This window comes from Lepisosteus platostomus, chromosome 2, assembly GCF_059453375.1.
Source record: "Lepisosteus platostomus isolate fLepPlt1 chromosome 2, fLepPlt1.hap1, whole genome shotgun sequence".
NCBI classification, from domain to species: Eukaryota; Metazoa; Chordata; class Actinopteri; order Semionotiformes; family Lepisosteidae; genus Lepisosteus; species Lepisosteus platostomus.
Genome location: NC_142612.1, coordinates 30,922,677 through 30,937,490, shown reverse-complemented (window position 1 = coordinate 30,937,490; position 14,814 = coordinate 30,922,677).

Here is a 14,814-nt window from a genome sequence, read left to right as displayed (position 1 = left end):
ATTACAAACTAGCAGAAACTAGTCATTATAGAAATAAAAACCAATGTAATAAAAATTCACATTGACTTGCCAAGACCGATTTTTATTTTAAAATAAATAAGTTTCACATTCAAGTCATTGCCCTTCCTTATCTTCAGTCTTGAAATTCAAGTCAATTCAATTTTTTCAGTGATGGTTCTGCGCTAGAGAACAAAATAGCAAGTGAAAACCATTGGGTTCAGTAAAAGGAATCACATTTAAATTAGGGAAACAAATACATTTGGACTTGGGAAAATGCTTAGTGTACATGACTGAAAGATTAAACTTAAACAAGAGGTGGTATAAATTAAAAATACAGCATCTGGAAAGTAGCTTTTAATTGTAGTGATTGCATGTCAGTAAAACTAATTTTAGTGAGTCAGGATAAAGAAGAACACATTAAATTGGTTCTCTTCAGCAAGGTGCCACAATTTGCGAATGGTTCATTTGAATAGAAGAGAATATTGTTTAGGCTTATCTGCAGGAGAAGAAGATTGGGACTGCAATACATTATTCACCAAACAGCTGTGACATGACATCAGCCAAGTTTCTGTATTTTCACTCTGCTGTAATTTTGCTCTTAAAAGGTTCCATCAGTAACCCTGTTAAGAGCTGCTGAGTAACAAGTAACAACATTTTTGTCTGCTATCTAACAGCTGGCTGATGTGTATAGTTCAGGGCACAAGTGCTCCAAATAGGTCACTGGCCTGGTTTTGTTGTAAATGACTCATTGCATTATTTTGTGTCTGTCCTTATGGAATTTTGGAATTTGATCTCTATTAACCAAGATCTTATGAACTCTGGTCCCATTCGCTTAACTCTTTGAGTAGGCTTGTCATACAATGCATAAAGCTATCATATTTGCTACATTGTTATTTCTTTTACTTCTGATAGAGGAGGCACTCTTTTACACCAGAGCAAGCTACAGTAACCAGACATATTGTTGAAACTAATACCCCAGCATTGTTCAGGAAATGGCTGGTCCTTAAATCAATTAGCTACAAGCAAACAATTGACCTAGATAGGCCTAATGGTCTCCTCTAGTTTGTAGTTCTTTGTTCTTCTTTTCTGTCGTTGAGCTTTACTAATGTTGGATTAGAAACACAAACACGTTGTCCTTAAATTTCTGGCTAAGAAAGAGAAATACAATTAAATTAAATGAAATTTTCTTTGTATACTCTCTTAATTGATAAGTTTTTAGTTTGATAGTGGCATACCAACATGATCTTCCAACACAGAGGGTAAATGTGGCCACGCTCCTCTTTAAAGCTTTCTTGTCACGGACATTCACCTCTTTACTTAAAGTAGTCCCAGAAGAGTTAGTGTAGCAGGGCTCAGTGTCTCCTAGACTGTTAGAGACGTCTAGGGTACAAACTGGATGGGAAGCCAGTCCGTTGCAGTGCAGATACACAGACCAAACAGACACAGACATGCACACACTCACAGCAGTGCCTATTTTCCCAAAAGGCAATTAAACTGCTAGTATGGTTTTGGACTTAGGGAGGAAACTGGTTGCCACTGTGCCACCCTAATAATGTCCAATTGCATTTAAATCTACACGTACCTTTGGCAATCAAAAGTGATTTTCCAAAGAAAGCAGAGGTGTATGCTAATTTAGTTTTGACAGAAAGTTAAAAAAAAAAGCGATTATTTAATGAACAAAATGATTCAACTGTTGAATAGCCATGTGTGAATAAGTATGTAAACTCTAAGATTCAGTGACGGCGGCTTTGCCTTCAGTACTACTGACTTCAACTAGACGTTTCCTGAAACTGCTTGTCAGTCTCTTGGATTGGCTTTTAGGAATTTTGCCCATTCTTCCTCACAGCACTACTGAAAGTCTAAAAGATTCTCCTTCAGCTAAAAGTAATTTTTGAGGTTTTCTTTTGCATTACCAACTTTCTTCGGGTCCTCTCATTTTAATGGGGCTGAGGCCCGGACTTTGACTTGGCTGTCCTAAAATGCAATATGTATTCTTCAGCCATTCTTTCGTAGATCTGCTTTCATGTTTAGAGCTATCATTTTCCTACCTGATCTTCATTTGGCACAGCGTCAGATGACATATAGATAGCCAGGCACAGCCATCTTTCAGCTTTCACACTTTAATATCTGTTACATGTCGTCACCCCCTCAGGTATTCATGCAAAAACAGAACATAGAAGAGCTCTAGGTACTACATAATCATAATTTAAATGGGCTACTGTATCTACAGATCTCTGTGACAATGAATAGGATAAAGCTGTTAGAAAATGAACAGCTAGATCTACAGTACAGAAGATTATAATGGGTCATATTTTTAATAAGTATAGTTAAGATCATTCCAAATGATTTAATTCAAAATTTATATATAGAACTTTATTCATGACTACAAAGATTAGAGTGAAAATGTCACAAAAACTATTCAGAAAGAAAGCTTTCAGTTAGCAGTTTAAACATGTCTTTTTTGTTTTTGTAGCATTGGGGATGTTTTTTCACTTATGTGTGCCTGTTTTTAAGTTCTACGTTAGTGTGGCAGATGATGTTTTCATGAACAGCCCCCTTAAGGTTTTCAGAGCAAAACATTAAAGACATGCAAAATCTAGTAGTATTAATGGTAACCTTCTTTGTGTGGTACGACCTGCTCCATATGTTGTATATTTGTCACATAAATGACAGGTAATTGGCCTAGCAGCTGAGTTCATACTTTGGAAACATTTAGTCCAGTTTTGAGTAACTTCTGCAAGCCGTATTTGTCAATAGACAACAGACTAATGCAATTTAATGTGTTCATGGTTTCAATATTTGGCTTGAGGTGCTATGAAGACATCTTTCAGTATTTTAAACCTTTTTGCAATATGTGAGTGTCCGTTCTGTATACAGTATAACAACAAAAATATTTTTCTAAGTACAGTTTCCTTTCAGGGAGACACCAAGGGACCAATTCACAATGAGATGTATTAAGTCAGCTCTATTTGAATACTTTTAAGAAAAAACACCGATGACCTCTAGTGTAAAAAAATATTATCACATGATTAAATTATCATGGGATAATTTGCAATTAGATTTTGATGTTTTACAGACTTTAAGTGTGTTGAGATTTTGGAGTATTTTAAAGACCAATAGACACTTAAAAGTTACAGTTTATTTCACAATCAATTCACGTATGAACATATCTTTGCCTTAGCATATTCAGTGCTAAGGTTCTCCAGTGGGCTCTTCAGAATGATTAATCTTTGAAGAGGCTTTCCTCTAAAACTAAAAAAGCAAATTTAACACAGAAAATGTTCTTTTCCTGCTTCATTTCTTTAATCAAAGCATTACAGATATACAGTAACTATCGATGTGATACTTTTTATTTAGTATTAATCCAACAGTAATGCACTGACCACTAGCAATCATATTACAAAGACTAGAAACTAAAGTGTATCCGTTAGAGCAAGACGATAAGAAGGCAAGAGGGCTTGTCCAAAAATGGGCATTCCAGCATGACAAAGATCCAAAGCATACAGTATGCCCAAAATGACAAAGGAATGGTTAACTGCACACAAAATAAATGTTCTTGACTGTCTGTCTCAATCTCAAATCCTCAGTCCAATTGAACATTTTAGGATTCTACTTCAAGATAGAAATTCACAAATGGAACACAAACAGTGTGAAGGGGCTGAATAAGTTCTAAATAAAGGAATGGTCAAAAATGTTGTCTCAGAAGTGCCTGAACCTCATAGTACACTGGTGTCAAGTAAGTGTAATACCTTCCAGAGGAGGATTTAAAAAATACTTAAAGCATGATTTTTCCCAGTGCAATACCAGTAAGAATATGGTATACATTTTCTTTAATTGATAAAAACAAGAAACATTATCCGATATGTAAATTGATGTTATAAATTATATTTGATGTTATATTCTGGTTACTAAAGAGCTTTTTACCTTTTTAATTTAACTTTTTGTTCTGATATCAAAGCTAGGGTTATAAAAATTCTGATTTTTTGCAGCACTTAGGACCCCTTCTGCTTTACATAATGTATACTGTTATTGAGAATAATAATTTTTGTAAATATATTAATATTTCTATTATACCAATCATTATATCCCCGTTATTGGGACAAGTAAAGAGTTCTGACAAAGCTACTATGTTCATTTGCTCTGACAGCAAGTTATGTTCTAAGGTGTTATCATGCCATTTGGAAATGCATATGACGAAATTAGAACAGTAGTGTACACCATTCCATTGTCAGATTTTTATAGCCAGGCTTCCTCCTTGCTGCCCACTATCCTAATGCAAAGAATATTTGCTGCCTGGTTGCCTTGTATTCTAATGAAATGGTAACTCCAGTCTTGGCCTTTCGTAGCCAAAGAAACAGATATGGTTGGCCCAGCTTCACCAGATCCCCCAAAATATTTTTTGGGGAACCACTGCATTTCTCCTCTCGGACATCACTGGATCCCGGTCTGTCTTGGAATTATTTATAAATTATTTATACAGTATGTAACTCTCTACTGCTTGGATTCATGGTGACAAGAGGAAGATGTTGGAGACACAATCAGATCTGTATTGCACTGGCTTTCTGATTGCATTTCAGGGTCTTTTGCTTTGATACAGGGTCAGGGGCAGTGGAGGACATTTTTTAAGTTTAGGGGAAAAGTCTCATTGTTTTGTTTTCCATTTACTCTGGTTTGAAAAAAAACTAATAAAACCTTTGTTAAGGAAAAATGAAGTCAGTACAAAATTATAGAGATTCTTAAGTATGGAATATATTTAGAAAATAATGTGTATTTTATAAAAACATAGTGAAATGAACACTAAATATTCTGTGAACAGACTAACAACTACAGCATGTAGTACAATTTTACATTTAGAATTTAATGGAAAGAATAAAGGAGCATCTCAAAATTCACCCATGAAAGGAGTGAATGCTTTAACTCCTTTGAATCTTGACAAAGAACAAAACAAAAACTTCACATTTTCAAATTTAAGCATGAGTAGTTTATTCATTGACATGTGTATATATAAACATATATATATATACATTATATATTTTCTTCAGTGTCATTCAGTGTTAAATATATTTTTCTGTTACCAGTATTACAGGCTAACACCAATTGATTTCAGATTATAGAAATAACTTGTGGAAGAATATCAAGTATCATTTTCAACTTTAGTCGTAACTTTATTAATCAATTATTACTCTGTTGGAGACTGGACTGTGTTGGACAGTATCATGCATTTTCCAAAGAAAGGGAAACTGTCCCCTGGTTTTTCATTAACTGCAACACATGGTGCCGATGCTGCTGAAGAGCTATTTCTCCAAGTCATCACTTAATTAATGTTTCCCAGCATTATTTTACTAGGAAGATGAAAAGTGTAGGGTAGAAGCTACCTCTCTACTTTTTTTTTCTTTTCTTAAAGCCTGAGATTTAAAGCAGTGTCTGAGACGGGTTTAATCTAGAGCTGACAATTTAGCAAATGGTCCGCCTTGCTCCACTTTGATCTTGTGAAAGTTTTCGAAATTTCAGTCTGGAACAAACTACGGGCCCAACATATCCTGGGTTCATTAGCAGGCCTTTAGCTGGTTCACAACAATTAGGCTTGTCAAGCAGCAATGTTCTGCTGAAGCAAAATCCTTGACTAACGATTTGCTAAAGAGAACTGACAGTCTGTTACAGTGTGCCATAATTGAATTTAGGCTCTAACAAGCCTTTGAACAAGTGAAAGAAGTATTTTAAAACATAAGGTTGATGAAAAGCAGTGGGGTGAATAATAATAGTACATTGAATTCCATAGTTTTTTTTTCCATATGAACAGTCTGCTGTATATAACCTTGATAAATGGAAACAATATCCTCCAAAAATGTACAGTTTCTACATACATTTTCCAACACTGGTGCTTTTTTAAATATTATGCTTGTAATTAGATACCCAAGTATGTTTTCTGAGGGTTTTAACAAGCTCGTTGCAGTATTCTAAAGAAGGAGCAAGTTACAGTAGTCCAGGGCGAACTGTGAAAATCTATTGCCCCTGAACATGGCCATCATACAATAAAATAACTGCTCTTCCATAATTACATCAGTTCTTTATCTTCCCACAGTTACAAACATCTGATTCTGAATGCACTTTCAGCACCTTCAGAGCAAATCATCATTGATAGTCTAAACAATGTAGAAAAAATAGTTTAGAAGAGGAAAACTAATATTCTTAGGTACAATCAAGTGGTATTTTACACTAATAATGTATAAATTATCTACATCAATCGTAGTCCTTCCATTTAAAATACAGGTATTTAAAGATCTGGAAAACAAATGCTGCTAAATAATACAGTAGGTCAATCTGGAGCATTGGTAATGAGAATTCTCGTTATATTGGCAAAATATTTTTCCTCCTTTCCGCCTTCTTCAATAGGGGGAAGGAAGAGGGAGAGATGGGTGAAATCTTTTTTTTCTGAAGCCGAAGCAGTAAAAAAATGACATCAGAAGACAACATCATATCAAAGAGTCTAATAATAAAGAGGCCCAGATTACAAATGTCAGAGGGATGGGATATTAAAAGACAAAATGATGAATTGGATGAAATTGGAAGAAAACACTCAAAAATTAAAATCAGCTTCACTTTTCTCACAGATATCAAAGGCATACTAGGTAATTGCAAAACATAGAGCGTCTCATTTCTTTTGCTTAATGTAAGGGTAATAAAAGGCCTGTCGAATATGCACTGAGGGATGGGGACTCGGTGAAGTGATGTTGGACTAAATGCTTTTTGTCCTGCTAAAATAAACATGAATTTAATTGGACAAATATTAATGCAATTAATACAGATTTTTGCTTACTCTCTTAAAAGTTCCATTGCATGATTAGCACTATAAATAGTACAACACAACTTTATTTTGTTGATCTGTGGATATATACAAAAAAGGATATCTCCATACTGAGATGATCTGATATTGTCTTGTGCAAAAGAGCAAACATGACCAGGTCCAATTAAACAAAGTTTATATTGTAATATTAAATATAAAAATTATATAACACCATATTTTCTGATTATATAAAACTAGCTGGGAACTAATTGATATGGTTTTGTCTTTTTTCCTACTTTGTATGTAAAACTTTGCATGCAAAAATATAAAATCCACCAATCCACTTTTACAAAATCTAGGACTTTAAAGAACACTTTTTAAAAATCAGAAACACCACTGTACTTATATTATATCCACATACTAACATACCAATATATGCTAATAGAAATTCATAATATTCAAGACATGTTAGCATAATTATTGACAGGTTGATTTTAAATATCATTAAAGCCTTGCATAATGAAGATTAACTAATTTTTCACATAATTTAAATTAAAACCCACAAATATGTTACTCCGTTTTATGATGAAGGTTGAGATATAATATTTTAAATTGATTTCAGTAGTTTATTTAATAGGTTTAACAATTGAACAGGTATAACCTGCACTGCATAGTTTTTAAAAGTGTTATGTTTTGGAACATTTGCTGGACACAGCTAATTGTCACGGACGACGTCCAAAGGGACAAACCGTGGGGAGCAGGAGAGCAGAAAAAGACCCATATGCGTAGCGGCGAGACGGGAAAAAGGCCCGGGCTCATAGTGCAAAGAGTTCAGGAATGCCGTATAGAAACCTATGCCCTCAGGGAGCGGACGTGGGGCGCCCTGGTGCTAGGCGGGTCTCAGGACATCCGAACGACAATGCTGAGCCAGGACAGAGTGCAAGACCCGGAAATATATAGCCCAAGGGAAAGAGAGGGACAGGAAGGACAGCAGACCGGAAACTAGGGACAGGACAGAGAAGGAGCGCCCCCTGGCTGCAGAGGGCGTGACACTAATATGCTAATGATCTCATTAAAATAAATATATTGTTTGCTTTTCTTTTAAAATTGCCATTAACCTGTTGTGGACTGCCGGCCATCCGGTGATTTGAAAGAAAGAAAATATGCTTGACCTATGTGTTTAACCTGCAAGGTAAAAGATTAAAAGAAATGCAAGATTCATGTTTTCCATGCTTTTTTTAACATAAGACAAATCAAAAAAACTTTTTTCAATACGTTAAACAATCAAATTCATTGCCTTGTATTTGTTTCAGGGTGTATCTTATGGAGTTTAAAACAAAAGTTCAGGAGAAAGGTCAAGTCCTAATCTTGCCTACTTCCTCTGTGCTACAATACATACAGGTATATGCATATGCTGTTCACCTTGCCTTATTCCCTTTGTGCATCTCTCTCGCACCACTCCTGCCAACCCATCTACACCCTTGTAGCAGCTCCCTGGCTTATTCCTCTGAACAGTGAAGGGAGGATCGGTCAGCTTCATGCTTACAGTCAGGCCGCCATTGGCTCAGACAAGTGAGTTTCACCAAATCACCTCTTAATACAATCATTGCTCTATCACATTTATCAGGATCGAACTGAACTACTGCAATGATTTTTTTTGTATTATGTCACAATTCTATTTGCCAAAGGGACTAATACGTAGTCGCCAGTAACTTCTTGTTGGGTGATGTGGAGGAAAAAGTGAGAACAATAGCTTTTCCTTGGTGAGGCATGACTGGCAAATATACTCTGCTAACTTTGTTTTTAGAAGTTAGTTATTACTACCTGGGGGGAAGTGATGCGCGGCAATCGTGACATGCCTATCACGAAGGACTAATGTTAACAAACACTGGGTTGTCAGTCTCATCAAGCAACGGTGCGGCTGACTAGAAGATGTTATTTAATGCTACCCCAGAGTCAATTAAAATACAGTAATGCTGACATCTGCAGCATGCAGGGTGATCAAAGCGAAGATTGCCCATACAGCGGATGACATAAAAACAGAGTGTTTGGCGGAGGACTGACACAGAGCAACAGGTCAGGTAATTAAGAGAAAATCTATGATGTTTCTGTTGCCATTGCTTAGCTTTCTTCCCGTTATCACAGCCATCAGAGCAAGCAAAAGGCATCACTCCCAGTGAAGGGGAGAAAAGCAGGTGACTCAGTGGTACTCTCCCCACCGTAGAGAGTCTCGAGGATAAATAAAAAAAAAAGCTGAATTAATTTGACAATGAATAAGTGACAGCCGTTTCTAGCTCTTTATGCTCCATTTTTCACTCTAATTGTGCCATGGACAGCTTAAAGCACATTGGGGAATTGCACACAAGCACCGTCAAAAATTAACTGTCCCTCTATGCTTTGTTGCCAGTTTATTTGCATTGTAATTAGTTGATAGCATTGGATTCTTTATTATTTATGTATATCTCCCCTTTAAAAACAGAGAGGAGGGAGAGGAAAAACAACCACAAGCATTAATTACAGAGACTAAAGCATTCGCTGAACTTTGCCTTGATGTGTTTATTACATTAATAACTTAATTGACAGATGAGACTGCAGATATTTATTTCCAAATTGGGAGAACATTTTTAGTACTGCAGACCATAATTCAGTTTCTGATTCTCTTTTAGAGGTACACTGTATGTTGTGATTTGGTCCAAAAAGACAAAAGTGTTGTATTTGAGAATGAAAAGTAGCAATGAGCAATGAAGTATACATTAAGTACATTTATTCTCTCATGGGGAACAGCCTTAATGTTTAAACAGAGCAAGAGTCTGGCAGAAAGGCAGATTTTCCAAGTACAGTAAGAGATAATTGAAGAAAATACAGTACATGACAATAAATTGGAGAAGAAATGCTACAAGTTTGGAAATAAGTCATAATGCAATTGTCCTTTAATAAAAAGCTCAGAATCTAAATTTTTCAAAGCAAGCACAGGTTTATAAAAAAATGCCTCCAAAACTTTTAATTATGTAGTCGAGATTGACATTCTCAAAGCATTGAAAAGAAAAATTACCGAGGCCTGCATGATCTATGTTAAGTGAATCAAAAGAAATCATCCCTATTGCTTATTGGCAGCTGCACATAGCAGCCTGAGAGAGGTGGGGGGGTGATTTTCAATGTGCCAATTACAGAACCAGCAGGCTTCCTTTTATTTCTGTTTTTCATCTTTCACGTGTATATCTTTTCCCCCTTCTTTAGGATTGGTCTACAGTGAATCATGCTGAGAGGAACAGTACAGTAGGCCCTCATTGTGTCTCTCTCAGGGACTTCTCCCATTTGTACCTGTTTTGGTCTTTCATCAGGATACAGAGGTTTGGCAATCGGTACGCTATTTCATGTTTATACTGTATATGAAATTGAGGTTACCTGCTAGGGGGACAGCAAGATGCTTTAGGAAATAAATCGCTGGATGATTAATGAATTGGGCTTTCCCTACCTGACAATTTAAATTTACAGATGCTGTATGAATGTGCTTTGTCTTAACCTGATGTACTCACCTGCATATACTGTATTGGAAATAAAATACAACTGAATAGGGTTCATTTTTTCAGGAAAATGAGGGCAAATTTGGCAGAGAATCTAAAAGCATTTTAAATGACTCCCTGTCCAAAAGATGTATTTTCTGAATATCTTTTCTTTGTCATATGCTAACAGGTTGAGAAATGGTTGATAAGGCCAGTCCACTGTAGACAGAGTCTGCTGCATTTGTACATATTTTCCAGAAATGTGGACAATCCTGGCTTTTTGATCTGGTCTGTGATACGCTGTTCCCACAATTCCTATTTTTTCCATCTCCTGATGTCATTATAAAGTTTTGAGGATATCCTGAGAAATATGTTGTGTCAATGACGCACTTCTTCAGGTTGACCTTCATGATATCTTTGGGATCTCAGCACATGAAAACACAAGAGGGCAACACTTAACAGTACAGGTGGCTTTATTGTACAATTAAAAGCAGGTCTTCCACTCAAAAGACTCTTGAAAGAGAAGCCCCATTCTCTATTACTACTACACTCTTACAATCTCCTCAGGCTGCTTCCTAGAGACCAAGGCCAGCAAACATCAGCATTGTGTAAGCCCTTTTTATACTTTAACAACCCTAATTAACTCCCTCATGGGAATGTTTTATCTATTCCTCAACAATTTACTTGAATTTACTAATTGATACCTGACAACTATTATTTACATCTACAACTTGCAATGATGAGAACACGTTTCCAGTGCCTCAAGATGGCTTCTGTATGTGACCCAGGTCTCAGTTCTGAGAGTAGAGTGACGATCATAACTGGCCAAAAGGCTATTAGCTTGGCTTCAGACCTGATGTTACAATCTTTCAACACCCAATTCCTTAGGCTGCTGAAGGCTGCCCTTGCACAAGTGAGACAATATTGAATCACTTTGTCAATGTCAGCCTTCTGTGAGATGTGGGACAGTTGTGGGACATGCTTAGTATTCTTTAGAGCCTTCCCATGAATCTCAATTGCCAGAGCTGGACTAATTGAGAGCTTTTATAAAAGACCCAGTGTTTTGGCCTTAATTAAGCATCTACCCCACTTTCTCTTATGTCGCAGTAAAGAGGCTGATGTTTGAAGATGTCCCTCTAAGTACAGTAAGCACACACTGCAGCATTATGTGAGTACTGGACTCAGTGACTGAAGCTGGGGTGGTCTTTCCTCTGGGTCAGATACCTTAATTCTATTCAGTAATGAAGCTCCAATTCACATGGGACTTCGTAGATGGTCAAATGTAGTATTACAGCAAAGAATGTTAAAATCACTATGAGCAATGTTGCAGTATTGCTTGATCAAAGGGGTCCATTACTGTGATTCACCATTGTGAATGTGGCCATGAAGCGTGTAGAGAATACTGACATATAGGGTGGCATCCCTGCTTTAAAGGATCCTTCAAATTCCCTCTTGGTTCATGGAGTCAAATGCTTTTTGAGAGGTCACAGAAATGCCTTTTTGTGGCTTAAACTGACACCGGGATTCTGGGAGGAACTCCTCAACAAGTAGATGTAATTAAAATATTAAATAATAATAGCATCAAAACTGCAAGCAGTTTTGAATTCTTCCAGACATGTCCTTACCCATTTAATTTAACAGTTTGAGTGAACTGCAAGTAGACTAAAGGAAAAATGAAAATGGTGCCTGACAAAGTGATGCAACATTGTATCTCATATGTAAGAGCAGTTCATTTACCAAGTGGTTAGTGATTCAAGGTGAATTTCATTATGCAGGTGATACTCCCTCATGGGTCACACATCCCTCATGTCACAGCAGTCATGATTCAGCGTGTCACAGCACAGGCTGAATCAGGTTCTTAAGACAGTTTGAAGCTTGAGAAAAGAATGGTACTCAGACAGTCACCTTGATTTAAACGGGAGTCCCAATACAATGGCTGTTTATCTTATTTTCACTAGAGTACTAACCATGTTTGGAGACTGAATGGATTTTCCATAGAAGCAGTCTGAGTATGGAATGCATATCAAATAGAAAATATTGTTGTGGAAGCCATTTTGAGATATAGGAACCCTGTTACATGTTGTTGAAGTTGTATTGATACATACTGTATATGACACATTTCAGAATCCCTGAAACTGAAACTTGTTTTCTAGTCCAGAGGGGAAATGAAGACAACTGGTAGCAGAACAGGACAATCCCTCAGCAGTAGCCCTTGGACAGTGCCCTCTCTTGGACAGCATTATGTAACACCCAAGACTTTTCAGAGAAATGTCCTTGAGGACATGAAGTAGAGTATATCCGTTGTTAAGTTTCTTATTTCATTTGGGCCTACTGTAACTCCATACAAATATTTAAGGGGATTGCAGTTCATTTCCCCTTACACTGGTGTCCCTGTGTCTTTTTGATTAATTTCACTCTACAACATCCAACAGCCACGTTTGGAGTTAATTAGCCAAACTGTTTTAGAACAAAAGCAGATGGAGGTAAAGGGCGCAATTCGCCAAACATATGACAACCCAGTGTGTGTGACTATAGCAACCTGTAAGATGCAGTTCTGAAGCAGGCCCGGGTAGGATGAAACCTGCCAAGTTGCAAATCAGTCAGAGCAGCAGTTTCCAAGGCAATGTCACTTGAAGTTTGCTAACATAATGGTGGTCAGGCTGCCATACTTTACATTAAATGCATTGACACTACAATTAACAAGATTGGAGTTTTTTTGGTAAACCGTTTTTGCTCAGAACTAGTTTATGGTATGGGATAGAGACTGAAAAATGTCTGTCAGGCTATTATCCTAGGTTAAGCAAAAACAAAATTTCAACATAATTTAATCATCACTAGAATGATACTTATTAAGTTTGGAGATCATTGATCAAACTGTTCTATAGGAAAGCAGCTAGTGATACAGGGGGGGGGAGGATTGCGAAGCAAGTGATGACTGTTTTGGATGTATGAAGTATTGCTTCAACCTGCCAAGTTGTGATTCAATCAATGTGGCGTATCACAGCACAGGAGAAGTATGAGCTGTGAAAACAAAATTGTCTTCTGACCATCTGAGGTATAAATAGGAGTAACCATTTGTCAGATGTTACTGTAACGTTACTCCCTAAGTCAAGAATTATGTCCCACATATTGAAAACAAAGAAAAAGAAATGATGGTCAGATGGTCTCATTTTCCCACACATTTATTCAACTGGTACACAATTGAGTTGGTTGATGAAATCTGAAAGGTTATAATTCAATTGGCACTGAATTTCATAAAAAATAATTTTAAAAGGATTTTGAATACTGGGGTCAGACTGCAATCCTCGTCTATGTAGGACCCCCAGTTCTGTCACAAATTTACTGGCCAGTCTGTCCCATTATACTTTCCTATAATTAAAGTGCCCAGTCTTCAAACATGAGGAATTTCAAAAAGGGGAAGAAAACAAAAAGATTTCTTCCCAGTTACTATAGTAGATTGCTTCCAGTTTTGCAAGCCTAATACGTAAATCTTCTGAATGCACAGTTCACTCTGTAGAATTCCGTAAAGTTGAGTAAAAAACCCACACAAAACCATAACTTTTTTTCTTATTTTAGCTCAGTCAGCATCATTTAAGTTGCAGGAGTTTCAGATACAAGTATTTAAGTCCATTCTCATTCTCCTTCACTCCGAAAGGTCCCAGGGCAAGTATACAGTATGTTCCTTGTAGCCCCTGCTTCTTCTTTTTCTTCACCTTCTCTTTCTTTTTACTCAACTGCCTACTGTTAGGAATTAAAAATTTAAAAAAAATTGTTATTGTTGAAACAGGGTATCCATTTCATTCCCTAACATGCCAAGGGAACAAAGGGAACAATCTATTTTCCTGATAGAAGCCAGCAGTTGGTAAGAGGTTTGAGATGAGTGTGAGGATACAATTTGCCTAGAGAGTGCCTGAGGATCAAGACAGCCTGACTTTCTGTGGAATGAGTCTGTCAGCTGGCATCTTGCAATAATTGCTTCCCATGGCAGGACCTTACCAGCCAGAGAAGAATGCTCTCGTCAACCCGAGAATCAATTTTCACAACAACTGAATCATAATTGTTTTCTAAGGATCGGGAACTTGTTGCCAATCTGAACATGGGCCAAGGCAATGATTGGCACTCATTGACCTGAGAGACACAGCTTGGAGGATTCGTTATGTGTTTCTGTGGAAGAGGCTGATCCTGCATCCGCAGAAAGCTCATTGACTGCATTTGTCACTCTGAGAAATAAATGAAAAAAAAAATATCCACAAAGCCTTTTCTTTTTATAATCTGTTTTAAAGTTAATTAAAAAGTGACGTACATTCCATGAATCCTTTCACATATTTTGATGGTTTAAAATAGTGTACAAAAAGCTTATAGTACACAACTAATCAAACATTTTTATCCTATTATCATTTAGTCAACCTTTCACGTACTGTATATTACAAGACCTATTTGATTTGTATGGTTCTTGTGAAACAAGTACAGTAGCTTTCACAATGTTAATTAATGACAGGTGCTGAAATGTAAATAATATATGAGTGG